This window comes from Jaculus jaculus, chromosome 13 (genome assembly GCF_020740685.1).
Source record: "Jaculus jaculus isolate mJacJac1 chromosome 13, mJacJac1.mat.Y.cur, whole genome shotgun sequence".
NCBI classification, from domain to species: Eukaryota; Metazoa; Chordata; class Mammalia; order Rodentia; family Dipodidae; genus Jaculus; species Jaculus jaculus.
Genome location: NC_059114.1, coordinates 9,521,145 through 9,527,144, shown reverse-complemented (window position 1 = coordinate 9,527,144; position 6,000 = coordinate 9,521,145). Strand labels below are relative to the sequence as shown.

General features: G+C 47.2%; 1 non-coding gene across 1 annotated transcript; it reads right to left on the bottom strand.

Moving 5' to 3' along the window:
* Positions 1 to 104, bottom strand: LOC123454286. The gene has a single exon (XR_006633271.1). It is a non-coding gene; the product is annotated as a U6 spliceosomal RNA (small nuclear RNA).
* Between the last annotated feature and the right edge of the window lie 5,896 nt (positions 105 to 6,000).

The following is a 6,000-nucleotide window of genomic DNA, read 5'->3' as shown; positions in this document are numbered from 1 at the left end:
ACAAATATGGAACACTTCACGAATTTGCCTGTCATCCTTGCGCATGGGCCATGCTAATCTCTGTATCGTTCCAATTTTAGTGTATGTGCTGCCGAAGCGAGCACATTAGATTTATTTTTATTTTTGTTTATTTGAGAGAGAGGTCAAGAGAGAAAGGCAGATAGAGAATGGGGGTGCCAGGGCCTTTAACCACTGCACATGAGCTCCATAGACATGCACCACCGTGTATATCTACCTTACATGGGGGGTACTGGAGAAATCAAATCTGGGTCCTTAGGCTTCACAGGCAAGTGCCTTAACTGCTAAGCCATCTCAGCACCAGTTGTTAGATTTGTTTTTATGACTACATTTATGTGAAATACCCACAATAACCAAGTCTAGAGAGATACAAAGTAAATGTAGTTATCTAGAATTGGACAGATGGGAGAATTGGGAGACAACTGCTGAAGAGTGTCAAGTGTCTTTTGAAGGTGAGGAAAATATTTTAAAATCTGTTGCAGTGATTGAACATACAAAACTCCATGGAAATATATATGTTAAATAGTTGGATTGTATAATATCAATTGTGTCCCAATAAAGCTGTTACCAAAAAAATAAATAAATAAAAACTAAATAGATGCAGTCACTAAGGAAAGCAGTACCAAGATTTCTCAAAAACCTAAAAATGCAACTACCATATGATCCAGCTGTACCACTCCTGACTGTATACCCAAAGGAATCTAAGTGAACATAGCCCGGGGATGCTTGCATAAACGTGTTTATTGTAGCATTATTCACAATAGCCAAAATATGGAACCAGCATAGGTACCATTAACAGATGAATGATAGAGAAGATGTGCCATACACACACACACACACAGTGGATTTTTATTTTTTCAACTGTAAAGAATGAAATTATGGCCGGGCATGGTGGCGCACGCCTTTAATCCCAGCACTCAGGAGGCAGAGGTAGGTGGATTGCTATGAGTTCAAGTCCACCCTGAGACTATAGTGAATTCTAGGTTAGCCTGGGCTAGAAAACAAGACCTTACCTCAAAAAAAAAAAAAAAGTTTTTGAAATGTTTATAAAAACATTGTCAGGAAGACTAGATGAATTTCTGCATACCTGGTCCATCATAAGCACACCCCAGATATTTGCTGCTGCCCCTGGTGTCATTTACTCTTGTAACCAGTCCACCCTCCTCTCCCAGAGAGAGGTCTGAGGAGGGGAGAGGCCTGGCTTGCCATCAGCCAACTGGGCCCCAAGCAAGGTGCACCTGCAAATGGGGCTGGTTTGACCAGACCTTGACCACCTCCTGAGACAAGCTCAGCCAGACCAAGGGCTCCGCCAGAATTAGATCCCAGGCTGGATGTGGGAGAGGGGTTGGGTGTTCCCCCATCTGCCCCACAGGAGCTGGCTTCCTGCATCTCCCTCATAGCTGTGTCCTGGGTACAGATGCCTTTCAAGGCATTATAGGGCACAGGACAGGGACTTCAACAGTGGGCTTGCCACCCTGGAACTGGGAACCTGAGTTAAAGGCCAGGGCAAAGTTTTCCAGGTGCTGAGACAAAGACCCTCCCAACCCAGCTGTGTACACCATTATGTCATCAACCTGGGCCTCACCTATCTCATCTGTTTGTCGTCTTCTTTTTAAAATATATTTTATTTATTTATTTAAGAGAGAGAAAAAGGCACAGGGAGAGAAAGAGAGAGGGAGAAAATGGGCATGCAAGGGTCTCCAGCCACTGCAGAATTCCAGATACATGTGCTCCCCTGTACATCTGGCTTACTTAGGTACTGAGGAATCAACCCTGGGTCTTTTGGCTTTGCAGGCAAATGCCTTAACTGCTAAGCCATCTCTCCAGCTCCCTCATCTGTTAAATGTAAAATGGGAGCTGTGAAACATAGGACCCCCCCACAATGGGGTTGTGCGTTGTAGGGAGGGGGCTCACAGCCACTGATGGTGTCTGCATTTCTCAAGTGGCATTAAAGCAATCAGCTGCCTTTTAAGACCCCACCCCCAACCGCCCTGTCAGACCAGGACCCCTTCTGGCCCCTCCTTCCACCCAGATGCGGGGAAAGTCACCAGGCTGCCCCCAAGGGGCCTCTCTGGGCTTCGGCTCTCACTGCGGCTGGAGGCAGCTGAGCTCAACTCAGCATCGCCTCTCTTCCCTCCCTCCCGCCCTCACACCCTCTGCAGATCTGCAATGAGACTGACCCAGGAACCCGGCCAGGGCCATGATGGCCTCACTGGGGCTCTGCTTCCCCCAGCCAGCACTCAGGCTTGCTCCCTGCTCCGCTCCAGCAGCCGCAGTGCCTGATTGACAGCTCTACCTGGGCCCTCCAGAAAAGCTGCCAGCAAGCCAGTCCTCTTGGACTGTTCTGTCCCTGTTTGCAGACAATGAGGGTTCTCACAGTCATAGCCTGGGACCCTCTCAGTAGGCTCCTAGGATGTCAGGGTGAGACAGGACTTACTCTGCGGGGTTCAAACATGAAACCCAAATGCAGAGCTCGTGTCTGTTTTACTTAAAGAACTGAAATAAACCGGGTGTGGTGGCTCATGCCTTTAATCCCAGCACTTGGGAGGCAGAGTAGGAGGATCGCCATGAGTTCGAGGCCACTCTGAGACCACATAGTGAATTCCAGGTCAGCCTGAGCTAGAGTGAGACCCTACCTCAAAAAAAAAAAAAAGAACTGAAATAAAACAAGACTGATAGCTGGAGAAATGGTTTAGCAGTTAAGGTGCTTGCCTGCAAAGCCAAAGGACCCCAGTTTGATTCTACAGGACTCATGTAAGCCAGATGCACAAGGAGGTGCATGTGTCTAGAGTTCATTTGCAGTGGCTGGAGGCCCTGGTGTTCCCATTCTTGCTCTCTTTCTCCTCTCTCTCTCTCTCTCTCGCTTTCTACCTGCCTCTTTCTTTCAAATAATTAATGAATAAATAAAAACAAGACTGAGAAGGCCAAACATCACATGTTCTCCCTCACGTGTGGATCCTAGCTACAAATGATTGGACTTTTATGTGAGTAGGAAGAAAACTCAGTGGCAGAGGCCAGTAAGCTAGAAAGGAGATATAAAGGGAATAGAAAGGGATGGAGGGGACTTAATAGGATGCTATTGTATATAGGTAAATAGAAGAACAGATTAATGAGGGTGAAAAGGCCTAAGTGAGGTTAGATTGAGTAAAGGAAAGGTGGAGGGAGGACTAATCAAAATTTAAGAGGATATAAATAAGTCATATGGAAACCTACATTTTTGGACAATAAAACACTTAGGAGCCATAGATTGTTACTAGAAAATTTTTAGTGCCAGGGATGGGATACCTTCCTGTGAGTTGTTGGCCAGGGAGGTCCCTGATTCCCCCAAAACATTAAAGACCATTGCTGAGGCCCTTGGTTTCTCACCAGGAACAGATGGCAAGACCCTATTACTGAAGACTGCACACACTTGGGCTGCAAGGTCACTGAGAAATCCTATTGGAACTGAGCTAAAAACCTCCTTCATGTAGACCACCTGATAGATAGCTGGAAAAAGCCATGCTGCATGCAGTTCAATGAGAGAGAGAGAGAGAGAAATCCACCAGTGAAGATACTCAATAGTGGACACTGCAAGCCTTATATTTGGCCAGCCAAGCCAAATGAGCCAACAGGTGCAATAGTGGCACACCTGTTATGAGGAAAACCAACCACCCTCTAATTTGATTGGAAGCCTGCTCCATTAGGAGGGAATACATCTCTGATACTGAAAACCTACAATAGGGGTAGTCATGAGACCTAGGGGTGTAACATCAGCTGGTGTCTGGCTAAATGTATGTCCTATGCTCACCAAACTGCCCAGTAAGCAATTCTCTTAATGCTCATACCCATATATTAATGCTACTGTCACTTTTGGTTAGAGAAGTTTCTCTTTTCAGATGGCAGTGACCTTGGGATGACTCAGAAGGCACCATGGTGCTGAGAGTGCTCAGCACTGAAATATCTCTATAACATCTTCCAAGGCTCAGGGTCCATTGCAGAAGAGGTGGAAGAAAAAATGTAAGAGCCAAAGGATGGGTAGGACTCCTTAAAACATGCTCCTCCAGAAACAAAATGGCCTGGATATCCATGACCTACAATGCCTGGCACTACCTACACAAGACCATCATAATATGAGGAAAAGATGATGACATCAAAATAAAAAAAGACTGGGCTGGAGAGATGGTTTAGTGGTTAAGCGATTGCCTGTGAAGGCTAAGGACCCTGGTTCAAGGCTCGATTCCCCAGGACCCATGTAAGCCAGATGCAGCCCTGAGCACAGAGCCTCAACTTCGTCACTGGGCTGTGAGGGTCACCTGGTCTGACATCTGTTGCCTGACCCCTCAGGAAGGAGAAACAGCCTCCCTCTTTTGCAGGGCAAAGAGGCTGAGCTGGATGTAACCTGCAAACAGGCCGCCCCCCCCCCCAAGGTGCTCACTGGGCACGGTGGGGCCAATTTGGGTTTGAGTCCCAATTGGTCCCTGTGGGAGGGTGGGCCTCCATAGGGAGTCTGGTTTCCTGAACTTTAAGGCTTCGAGACCTTTGCTTGTCTCCTGATGACACCCCATGGAGTATCAATGACACGGTGGTGGTTTGATTCAGGTGTCCCCCATAAACGTAGGTGTTCTGAATGCTAGGTTCCCAGCTGGTGGAGATTTGGGAATTAACATCTCCTGGAGGCAGTGTATTGTTAGGGGCGGGCTTATGGTGTTATAGCCAGCTTCCCCTTGCCAGTGTTTGGCACACTCTCCTGTTGCTATAGTCCCCCTTATGTAGGCTAGGGGGTGATATCTACCCTCTGCTCATGCCATTGTTTTCCCCTGCCATCATGGAGCTTCCCCTTGAGCCTGTAAGCCAAAATAAAACTCTTTTTTGTTTTCGGGGTTGGAGAAATGGCCTAGTGGTTAAGGCATTTGCCTGCAAAGCTGAAGGACCCAGGTTCCATTCTGCAGGACCCACGTAAAGCCAGATGCACATGGTAATGCAGGCATATGGAGTTCGTTTGCAGTGGCTGGAGGCCCTGGCGTTCCCATTCTCTTTCTGTCTATCTGCCTCTCTCACTCATTGTCTCTCAAATAAATAAATAATTAAAAAAACAACAACTCTATTTTTCCCACAAGCTGCTTTTAGTTGGGTGATTTCTACCAGCATTGTGAACCTGACTGCAACAGACACCCAGTGACAGCAATTTAGTCTCACTCAGGGACGGGGCAGCAATGGCTTGAAGGCAGCAAAGGGGATTGCTAACACGAACTGGAAGTAGAGGTTACAGATATCATGGGGCTGGAAGTGGGGCTCCTGGGTGCACTTATTCCTTACTTGAGAGCCTGCTTGAGCCTCAGTTTCTCCCTCAGTGGATTGGGCATGGTCTTCATTCTTCCATTAACCGCATGGGATTTAGGACGGTTGGGGAAGGGAATGGATGAGAGGCTATTTGCCACCTGCAAAGCAGAAGTCATGAGCAATGTGAGTAATGTGGTCTGGGAACATGCTTGATGCTGCTCCTCCAAGATCGGTGAAAGGATGTGATTCGGAAATCAACAGTAGTAAATGGTGGAACAACAGTGTGAAAATGTGTGCAAGGTCACACTGCAAAACTAGTAAGAATGGCCGGGTGTGGTGGCACACACCTTTAATCCCAGCACTTGGGAGGCAGAGGTAGGAGGATCACTGTGAGTTCGAGGCCACCCTGAGACTACATAGTGAATTCCAAGTCAGCCTGAACTAGAGTGAGACCCTACCTTGTAAAAACAAAAGCAAACAAACAAACAACAACAACAACAAAAGAAAACTATTAAAAATGGGGCCACAGAGATGGCTTAGTGGTTAAGCGCTTGCCTGTGAGGCCTAAGAACCCTGGTTCGAGGCTTGATTCCCTAGTACCCATGTAAGCCAGATGCACAAAGTGGCATGTGTATCTGGACTTCGTTTTTAGTGGCTGGAGGCCCTGGTGTCCCCATTCTCTCTCTCTCTCTCTCTCTTTCTCTCTCTCTTTCTCTTCTGTCA